Below are 11,860 nucleotides of genomic sequence, written 5' to 3' on the forward strand. Positions count from 1 at the left end.
CAGAGTGGACCCTGACCGGGCTGCACTATACGATCATTGTTGGCAAAACAAGGCAAGTGGAAGGTCTGAAGACAGCCCCCCACCATGCACCTGATGCAGCATCTCGTAATCTGCTTACTGAACAACGAGGCCCCCGCGGCTGGGAGATCACGGGCTCCACGTGCTTCCCAGGCTCGCCTCCAAACCCGGCTGGAGAGGGGCCACCGGAGGGTGGCATTATTTCCAGCCCCCTCCCCACCCCCCCACCACCGCTCCACACGCACACACGGCGCCACACACCCACACCCCCTTCCCAGCGCTGCCGCGGCCTGCTCACGCCGTGGGGCAGGCCGAGGCTTCCAGAAAACAGATCCAGGATGGAGACTCACTCGGGCAGAGTCATGGATGGAAGATTCTCCGGCCACTGCCGTGGCCAGGAGACCTGATTCCCTGCAGGGGAAGGAGCCTGATTCCCTGCAGGGGAAGGAGCCCATTTCAAACCAGGAGACAGCCCCAGACAGAGGGTCGGCCTCGTACCTTCCAGGGGCAGCTGGCCTCTGGGCAGAAGGCTGCTCGCGCCCTTCCGCGGCTCCTGAGGGGGACATTATTAGCACTTATTAATTGATTAATCGATTAACTCCAGACACTACGCTTGGGACCTACCACTGGGGTTCTATCAACCTATTGTTTCGGCTGACTCAAAAAGCTCACGGTGAAGAAAAGCAAGAGAAAATTTAGATATTTTAGGGGCACCCGGATGGCTCGCTTGGCTGAGCGTCCAGCTCTTGACTTTGGCTCAGGTCATGGTCTCGCCGTTCGTGGGTTGGAGCCCCATGTCGGGCTCCGTGCCGACAGTGCAGTGCCTGCTTGGGATTCTCGTTCTCTCTCTCTCTCTGCCTCTTTCCTGCTTGTGCTCTCTCTTTCTATAAATAATAGATGATAGATGGATAGATGGATGGATGAGAGAAGTTTGGATATTGTAAAAATGTTAAAATCTGGCCCCAATGCCTCTTTGACTTTGAGAACCACAACTCAGTCATTATGGAGGTTTTCTCTTCCCCACTTACACTTTTTCTGAAAAGAGACCCTTCCTATAAATACCGGTTATCTGCTGCCATGTGACGAATGGCCCCAAAACTTAGCAACTTGAAAACACCCCCTTTTTATTTGTCCACAGAGGTGATGCTACTTGGCGTCTTCTGGCTCTTTCTATCACACATTTCTAACTCGTAGTATTTGGGGGAGGGATTGCCCAAATAAACCGTCCGTTTAATTTCAACACACCCCACATAACAATCGTATGAGCACATTACACAGAGCACATTGGAATACCCTTGGAACCGAGCTGCTCTCCACGCACAGAGATAAAAACTAAAAACCAGACCTATTTCAATCTCCCCCACATCTTACTTCCTCACCGGAAGTGAGGAAGTATATTACACTGTATATTACATATAACATCCGAAGTATGTGTTAGTCAACTTCTTATGACGTTGGTAAGGCTTCCGATCAGCAGTAGGCTATTAGTAATTAGGTCTTTGGAGACTCAAAAGTAATATGTGGATTTTGAGCGTGGGGGGGGGGGTCGGCACCCCTCACCCCCACATTGCTCAAGGGTCAACTGTACTCTGTATGATGCTATAAAGTTAGATATATGTCATTATGCATTTGTTAAAACACGTCAGATGTACAACACCAAGAGTGAGCTCTAATGTAAACTATGGACTTGGAGTGATAATGATGTGTCAATAGAGGTTCATCAGTTGTAACAAACATACCCTCTGGTGTGGGATGCTGATAATGAGGGAGGATATGTATGAGTCAGAGCAAGAGGTATAGGGGAAATCTCTCTGCCTTCCTCTTGACTTTTTTAATGAACCTAAAATTGCTCTAAAAAATAACATCTGTTAAAACAAGAAAAAACAATTCGCTAGAGAATAAATACAAATAAACAATGACATTTCTGTGTCCAGAGAATGAAATAAATGGAAATGAAACAAGGGACTCTGGGGAGAGGTCTAGGTCCATGAAATTGGCAATAAGCAAAAAACTATAAAATGTAGTGTAGGTAAGGGTTTGGGAAAATGGACACCCTTGCACAGCCACAGGGTGGGGACTGTATCCTGGTCAAACTTTTCTTTCTGGCAATGTGGAAATAAGATGCAAACAGCTTAAAAATGTTTATACATTTTGACACTTTATTTTCATTTTTAAATATCGATCCTAAGATCGATGGCCGCAAAAAAACACATACGTAAATAGATACAGAAAAAGTGTTTGACAGGGGCGCCTGGGTGGCTCAGTCGGTTCAGTGTCCAACTTCGACTCAGGCCATAATCTCACAGTTTGTGGGTTTGAGCCCCACGTTGGGCTCTGTGCTGACAGCTCGGAGCCTGGAGCCTGCTTGGAATTCTGTGTCTCCCTCTCTTTCCCCCTCCCCCACTCATGCTGTGTCTCTCTCAAAAATAAACATAAAAAAAAAAGAAAAAATATTTGACAAAAACACTCATTCATGATAAAAGCCATCAGCAATATAGGAATAGAAGGGAACTTCCTTAAGTTGCTAAAGGTCACCTAGAAACATTCTACACTTAATGTTGTACTCAGTGATAGAGACTGAATTGTTTCCCCCATGATCAGGATAAGGTTAGTATGCCTGTTTTCATCACTTCTGTTCAGTACAGACTGGAGGCTCTAGCCTCTCCATAAGATGAGAAAAGAAACAAAATGCATAAAGATCAGAAAAGAAGAAGTGAAACTGTCCCTGTGTGCAGATGATACAGTTATTTACACAAAAAAATCCCATGAAATTTACAAAACAACTAATAGAACTAATAAGTGAGCTTAGCAAGATTACAGGATAAGAGGTTAATGTAGACAAAAGAAATTAATTGTATTCTTAAAGACTAACAACAGACAACTGACAAATATAATAAATTAAAAATTCCATTTATAGGACACCCTTCAAAAAGATCTCTACATAAAATATTTAGAAATAAATCAAACCAATGACATTCAAGACCTCCATACTGAAAAACACAAAACCTTGCTGAAAGAAATTAAAGGAAATGTAAATAAATGGAGAGATATACACCATGTCCATAGACTGAAACAGTCAATATTGTTAAGATGGTAATCCTACCAAACTGATCTATAAATTCAACACAGTCGCAATCAGTATTCCAGTAGGACCTTTTCGGGGGGTAGGAATTGTCAGGCTGACTCTAAAATTCATATGGAAATGCAAAACACCTAGAAGAACCAAAGCAATTACAAAAAAAAGTAGAGAGTTGAAGGACTTATCTGATTTTGAGACTCATTATAAACCCATAGTAATCAAGGCAGTCTGGCAAGGGTGAAAACATAGACTTTCATATCAATGGTACGGAATGGAGAGTCCAGAAGTAGAGAAATATGATCAATTGATTATTGACAAAGACGCAAGGACAGTTCCATGGAGAAAGGAGCGCTCTTCCACAAACGGGGTTAGATCAACTAGATATCCATATGAAAAAGAATTAACGTCACTTCTTTTTTCATGTTGTATACAAAAATTAACTCAAAATGGGTCACAGATCTGGATGTGATGCCTAAAATTATACAACTACTAGAAGAATCTGTAAAAGAAGTCTTAGCCACCTTAGAATAGGCCAAGATTTCTTAGAATACAAAATGCATAATCACAGAAATAATTAATAAACTAGAAAATTAAAAACTCTTTTCAAAATAACATAGACATGCAAGCCACAGCCTGGAGAAAATATTCACAACACATATATCCAATAAAAGATTACCCAGAATATGTATGAGACACTCTTTTTTTTTTTTTTTTAAGTTTATTCATTTCGAGACAGAGACCATGTGTGCGGGAGAAGAAGAGAGAATGTGGGAGACAGAGAATCCCAAGCAGGCTCCGTGCTGTCAGCACAGAGCCTGATGCGGGACTTGAACCCACAAACCACGAGATCATGACTTAAGCCGAAAGCAAGAGCGGGAGGCTCAACCAACTGAGCCGCCCAGGTGCCCCTCCCTGTAAGAGACATTCTTGAAACTCAATAGTACTGTCAGACATAGATTTCTTAGCTATGACACCAAGGCACGATCCATAAAAGAAAAAAATTGGTATACAGGACTTTATTAAAATGACAAATTTCTGCTCTTTGAAAGACACTGCTAAGAAAATTAAAAAGACAAGCCACAGACTGAGAAAAGATACATGTAGAACACATCTCTGATAAACGATCTATATCCAGAACGTATAAAGAAACTTCAAAGTCAGTAATGAGAAAACAAACGCAATTTAAAAACAGGCAAAAGATCTGAAAAGGCGCTTCACCACAAAAAGGGGGCAAGTACGCATATGAAAAGGTGCTCGACATGGTTGGCTGAGAGAGAAACAGAAACGGAAACCACAAAGCGATACAACGGCACAGCACACACCTATGAGGAACACTACAACACAAGCGTAAACTGACAGTCTGGACTGCCGGCGGGAACCACAGCAGCCAGACTCACATGTGGCTTGGCGGGAATGCAAAGTGAGAATCCACTTTGGGAACACGCACTTACCACATGACCCAGCAATCCCACTGCTCGGTACTTACCCGAGGGAAATGAAAAATGCTCGCATAAAAATCTGTGTGTGTCTGCTGATAGCATTTTTATTCATAACCACAAAACCAAGAGCCAGCAGCTGGGTCTTTCAACTGGTCAGTGGATAAAGAAGTATGTCCAATGGAATGGACAATGGAATACCACTCGGCGATAAAAAGGAACAAACCGTGATACACATAACAACATGGGTGAATCAGAAACATATCAAGGGGAAAAAACGGGACTCAAAAGGTTATATGAAAAGATACCCAGCGACAATAGTAATCAGGGAGATGTAAATTAAAACCACCATGAGATACTCCCACACACACGTTAGAATTGAAAAGCCTGACTGTGACCCTACCAAGTGCTGATGAGGACAGCAAGCACCCGGAACTCTCCCACAGACAGCTGGTGGGAGGGCAACACGGGGCAACCACTTTGGAAAACAGTCTGGCAGTTGCTTAAAAAGTTAAGCACCCACTCACCACATGGCCCGGCCATCCCACTCCCAAGTGTTTATCAAAAGACGTAAAAACCTACGTCCACACGCAAGGGTTCTGCATAAAGGTGGAGAGCAGCTGAGAACGGAGAACAACCCAGTGGGTGAGGGGAGGATAAACACATCGTGGTGGTTGATGCACACAATGGAGCAGGACTCGGCAACAGAAATGAACGAACTCTTGACTCATTCACACAGAAGTCTGGGTACATCGTGAAATCGTCATGCTGAGTGAAAAAGAGTGCATGCTGCATGGTTCCATTTACAGAAAATTCTAGGAGATGCAAACTAATCTATAGTGACAGAAAGCAGAAAAGTCATTTAGGGGGCAGGGGCTGGAGGAAGGGGTGGATTACAAAGGGACACAAAGGAAATTTGGAGGTGATGGATACGCTCATTAACATGATTGTGGTGATCGCCTTACTGGTGTGTGTGTGTGTGTGTGTGTGTCAAAATTCAGCAACTATACACTTCAAATATATGCAATTTAACATACACATATTATACCTCAATAAAGTAAAAAAAAATCCACCAATATTTAAAAAAAAATTTTTTTTATGTTTATTCTTGAGAGAGAGAGGAGGAGACAGAGTGTGAGTGGGGGAGGGTCAGAGAGAGGGAGGCACAGAATCCGAAGCAGGCTCCAGGCTCCGAGCTGTCAGCCCAGAGCCCGATGCGGGGCTCGAACTCATGAATTGTGAGATCATGACCTAAGCCCAAGTCGGACGCTTAACCGACTGAGCCACCCAGGCGCCCCTGTTACTGAATTTCTAACAGGAGAATATTTTAATATATCATGGCCCATTTATATGATACAATGCCATGAAGCTATTATAAAACATTTTACAAAAGTATTTAAAGAACAAAAAAATGCTCACACTGTTCTGTGACATGAAGAAAGTAGGATATGATATCGATATGGCTTTACATATAATGTATATTTATAGATACCTTATAGCTGTATAAATATATCATAGAAGTAGAAAACAGCCCCCAAATTACAATAATGATCCTGTCCAGATGGCATGATTATAGGTTCTTCATCTTGTTTTTAATTTTGTAAATTTTCTCAAAGTAATAATGAATCATTTTGATCATCAAAAACAATAAGCTAAACTTGTATATGCATATCTTTTCTTTTTTTTAACAAGAAGCCTATAATGGTTTTTATACAGAAAACCAATAAGGGTAATTTCAAAAGTTAAAAAAAAAAAAAAGAAAGAAGGTCAGGTATAAACAACTCAGCATCATCATGGTTACCATCTATCTGTGGCTTCCTGTGTGCCAGGAGCTCTGCTTATCGAGGGAGATGTTCTTTTTTTTAATGTTTATTTATTTATTTTGAGAGAGAGAGAGAAAGAGAGAGAGAGTGGGGGAGGGACAGAGAGAGAGAGAGAGAGAGAGGGAGAGAATCCCAAGCAGGCTTCACACCATCAGCAGAGAACCTGACACGGCGCTTGACCCCACGAACCGTGAGATGGTGACCTGAGCAGAAATCAAGAGTTGGACGCTTAACTGACTGCACCCCCACAGACGCCCCGAGGGAGATACTATTAACCCCATTTTATAGCTAAGGAGACTGAGGCCATGAATGACGTCCCCACATCGCACAGACGGTACACAGCAGGGTGGAGACGGATGGCCGGTGTGGCTGACGCAACCAAATCTCAAGCTTCCCACGCCTACGGCTTGTGACTCCAACAGGAGTCGCAACAGTTTAAAAGAACAAAGAGGAAGATACAGAGGAAAGTGAAAGTCTGTCTTTAAAAATAGCCGGTAAAGGATGCCCCTAAACGTGGTCTACCCGTCCCCCCTGCCCCAGGCTCCTGGCCCGGAGCGGTCAGCCCGGCAGGTTCTGCCTGGCAGGAAAGCCCCAGTCCTTAGCCTGGCGTGTGACATTGCATCATCTGGCATGGGTCTCCTACGGCTGCTACCAGAAGTCACCACACTTGCAAGGCCTAGAGCCACAGCAGTTTGTCCCTCACAGCTCTGGAGGCCCAGAGTCTGAGATCAAGGGCAGCAGGGCCCCGCTCCCTCGCACTCCAATCCCTGCCGTCACCATCGCATGGCCTTCCTCCCCCATATGGTGCTCTCTGTGTCTCTGTCGTCTCTTCTCATAAGGACACCGGCCATTGGATTAGGGCCCACCCGAATCCAGAAGGACCTCACCTTAACAAAGCCCATCTGCAAAGACCTGATGTCCAAAGAGATCACATTCTGAGGTTCCCGGAGTACACGAATTCGGGGGCATTATTCAGCCCCGCGTAGCCCTTCGCAGGCCCCTGTTGTGTCCTAGGCACACTGCACAACTCTTCCTCTCCACTCCGGAAGATCTCGTCTCCGGCCGTTTGCTCTCTCGGGCCCCTCCCTCAGGGCTGTCTGCTGTACCTCTCCGTGTCTGCTCTTTTCACTCTCCAAGGCCCAGCTTAGGTACCATTTTTTCCGAGCCGCTTCCTCCTGATCCTTGGAGAAGCCACCAAGGAGAGTGTTGGATGTGAGGCAGGTAGGCAATATATGCTGACTTTCCTTTATTTCTTGGGAAATCCTTAGAAGTTTAGCCTTCTCTTTTGCGTGTTTTGTCTTTGACTTTGCACAAAGTCACATGCTCACGATCAAACCAGACAAAGACATCCCAAGAACATAAAATTCTGGGCCCTTACGAACACCCCTCATGAATACAGACACAATCTCCTCAACAAAATACTAGCAAACCAAATCCAACAACATACAAAAAGGATTATACACCATGACCAAGTGGGATTTATGCCAGGAATGCGAAGGTGGTTCAACCTATGAACAGCAATCAGTACAACACGCAGATTAACAGAATAAAGGACAAAACCCACATGATCTCACTAGCTGCAGAAAAAACATTTGACAGAAATCCAACACCTTTTCATGATGAAAACACTTAACACACTAAAAATAGAAGGGAACTTCCTCAAACTGATAAAGGGCATCTATGAAAAACCCACAGGCAACATTACACTCAACGATGAAAGACTGAAAGCTTTCCCCTAAGATCAGAAACAAGACAGGATGTCCGCTCTCTTCGCGTCTATTCAACGTTGCAGTAGAGGTTCGACTCGGGGCAATTAGGCAAGAAAGATAAAAGGCATCCAGATTGGAAGGAAAGAAGTAAAACTCTCTTCACAGATGACACGATCTTGCACGTACACTCTCTGTAGGAATTCAACCCCCGCCCCCCAGCAAGACCTACTAGAACGAATGCATGAATTCGACAAAGTTGCAGGACATAAGATCAATAAGCAAATAGTAATTGTATTTCTTTTTTAAATGTTCATTTATTTTGAGACAGAGAGAGAGAATGACAGCGAGCAACGGGGGTTGGGGCAGAGAGAGAGGGAGAGAGAGAATACCATGCTGTCGGCACGGAGCCCGACGCGGGGCTCTATCTCACACACCGTGAGATCGTGACCCGAGCCGAGATCAAGAGCGGGACACTCAACAGACTGAGCCACCCAGGCGCCCCAATTAATTGCATTTCTATGCAACAGCAATCAACAGTCTAAGGTGAAATTGAGAAAACAATCCCTTTTACAACACACACGTACAAGAAGTACAAGCCTTGTCCCCTAAAAACTACAAAAACGTTGTTGAAACAAATCAGACGGAAAGTGATCCTGCATTCACGGGCCAGAAGACCGAGTACGGTTAAGAAGGCGATATTCTCCAGATTGATCCATAGATGCAACCCAGCCCCTACTGAAATCCTACTTGCCTTTCTGCAGCTGCCCACAAGCTGATCCTAACATGGTCCTAACAGCCAAAACAACACTGGGGAAGAGGGAAAGAGCTGGAGGGAGGGCTCGCATGTCCCAGTTTAAAACCTTACTACTCACAGCCTGGAGCCCGCTTCGGATTCTGTGTCTCCCTCTCTCTCTGCCCCTCCCCTGCTCACGTTCTGTCTCTCTCTGTCTCAAAAATAAATAAAAAAACATTAAAAAAAAAACTTACCACAAAGCTACGCTTGTCAAGACTGTGGTGCTGCCATACGGACAGACCTATCGATTAATGGACTCAAATGGAGAGTCCAGAAATGGAACGCATACAGTAACGGTCAACTGGTTTCCAACAAGGGTCAAAGCGATTTCCTCCTTCAGCGGAGGAAAAGAGTATTTTTTTGGTTTTGTTTTTGTTTTAAACAAATGGTGTTGGGACCACTGGATATCTATGCGCAAAAGAATTAAACTGGACCCTGACCTCACACCGTTCATAAAAATTAACTCAAAATGGACCAAAGACCTAAATGGAAGAGGTACAACTTCAAACTCTTAGAAGACAGGCATCGATCCTCATGACCTTGGATCACATCGTGATTTCTTCATTATGACATGGAAAGCACCAGCAACCAGAGAAAAAGTAGGTAATTCGGACTTCATAAAAATTAAAAGCGCTCATGCTTCAAAGGAAACTATCAACAAAGTGGAAAGACAACCAACCCGCAGGATAGGAGACAATATTTGCCAATCACATACCTGATAAGGGACTAGAACCCAGAGTATTTAAAAACACTTGGGGGGCGCCTAGGTGGCGCAGTAGGTTAAGCGTCCGACTTCAGCCAGGTCACGATCTCGCGGTCCGTGAGTTCGAGCCCCGCGTCGGGCTCTGGGCTGATAGCTCAGAGCCTGGAGCCTGTTTCCGATTCTGTGTCTCCCTCTCTCTCTGCCCCTCCCCCGTTCATGCTCTGTCTCTCTCTGTCCGAAAAATAAATAAACGTTGAAAAAAAAAATTTTAAAAACACTTGGAATCCTGAGGCGCCTGGGTGGCTCGGTCGGTTGAGCGTCTGACTTCAGCTCAGGTCATGATCTCACGGTTCGTGGGTTCCAGCCCCGCGTCGGGCTCTGTGCTGTCAGCTCAGAGCCTGGAGCCTGCTTCGGATTCTGTGTCTCCTTGTCTCTCTGCCCCTTCCCAACTTGTGCTCTGCCTCTCTATGTCTCTCAAAAAATAAATAAATGTAAAAAATAATTTTTTGAATAAATAAAATAAAAAATAAAGAGAAAAGAAAAGTTTAAAAAGACAATAGCCCTAGAGGGGAAATGATACAAAGGTCCATCAACAGAATGGGTCCCTCCACACAACGGACCGTTGCTCAGCCATGGGAAGTAATGAGGTGCTGGTGTAGAAACAAGTCACTCTGTGCCCATTCTCCCCTGGCCTGGGTCCTCTTATACTTTTCTGAGCAAAGGGTCTTACATCAAGCAATGACCTCAGAAAATATCCTTTTATTCAACGGTAAGTCCCCAGCCCTGCCCTGTTCTGGGGACGGCTCGGTGTGGTCCCCACCGTGTGGAGCTTTGTTCCGGTGGAGAATGAGGTGGCAGACACAGGAAGGAGTCGGCTGTGTCACGGGGGTGTTCTCGGGGCCCGAGCCTAGCGGTGGGTCCTCCTGTGACAACCGCGGTGCCCTGGAAACGGAAACTCGTTTGCTCTCACTTCGTGGAGTTTAACTTCCCTCCCTAGTGCGGGAATGGAAATGATCTCACGTAGCAAATCATCATACGTGAAAAGACACTCCTTGTGATTCTCTTACTGCTTAAAATTTGCAAGTAATAAATCAATTCACTTTTGTGGTTCAGAATCTTAAAAACAGGGCAGCACCAGCTGTGGACGTGCCCTTTCCGACCCCTCCCCACCCTGCCCGGGTACCCCCCGCCCAGAAGCCATCGCCGTCCACGTGCTTATATACGGTTAAAGGGCACCTGCACACACACAGCATTTTGGGAGAATGGCTCAGGCAGAATTGAAAAAGGACAGCCCTTGATCTTTTATTCAAGCTGACTCACTACAGCAGAATCAATGGTTCTTCTCTGCCTTAGTCACCTGCACTCCAGGAAGACCAGAGGAGGCTGGTCCCCCGCCCACCGGGAGACGGGGACCTCGCAGGGGAGCAAAGCCGCAGACAGGGGCTGTGACACAGCACGGACCGTGCTCCGGCTCCGGGAGAAGCAGAAGGTGTCAGGAGCATCCCCCAGGGCAGGGGATGAGGGTACCTGCGGGCTGGTCTTGGGTGGTCTTTGGGTGGTGGGAGGAGCCTGAGCTGGTGCGGGGCATGCGCGGAAAGAGTAAGAAGACAGCAGGAAGGGCTGGTCAGGCATCCTCAGAGAGCCCCCGCACTGATTTCAAAACCGGGTTGCCCCACGGGGCGCCTGGAGGCGGCTCAGTGGGTGAAGCGTCTGACTTCGGCTCAGGTTGTGATCTCTCGCTCATGAGTCGGAGCCCGGCATCGGGGCTCCCTGCTGTCAGCGCAGAGCCTGGAGCCCGCTTCAGATCTCTGCCCCTCCCTGCTCACGCTCTCCCTCCCTCTCTCTCTCTCCCTGTCTCTCTCAAAAATAAATATTAAAACACAAAACAAAACAACAGGTTACCCCGAAGATTTGAAGGCACGGTCTCAGACAACTGGATGCATGGCTAACAAAAAAATGTGGTCCATCCACACAGTGGGATATTATTCAGCCTTGAAAAGGAAGACTGAATCCTGACCCCCTGACATCTGCTATAACACGGATGGACCTTGAGGACACGATACCGCGTGACGTCAGCCAGTCCCCACAGGGCAAGGCCTATAGGATTCCATTCATATGGGGTCCCCAGGAGAGTCAAATTCACAGAGACGGAAAGAATGGTGGGTGTCGGGCGCTGGGGGAGGCGGATCGGAAGTCAGTGTTCAACGGGGACGGAGCTTTGGTTTGGGAAGAAGGTTCTGGAGGCGGATGGTGGATGACTGCACGACGGTGTGCATGTGCCTGACGCCCCTGAGCTGCC

The sequence above is a fragment of the Lynx canadensis genome, chromosome E1 (assembly GCF_007474595.2).
Source record: "Lynx canadensis isolate LIC74 chromosome E1, mLynCan4.pri.v2, whole genome shotgun sequence".
Taxonomy (NCBI): domain Eukaryota; kingdom Metazoa; phylum Chordata; class Mammalia; order Carnivora; family Felidae; genus Lynx; species Lynx canadensis.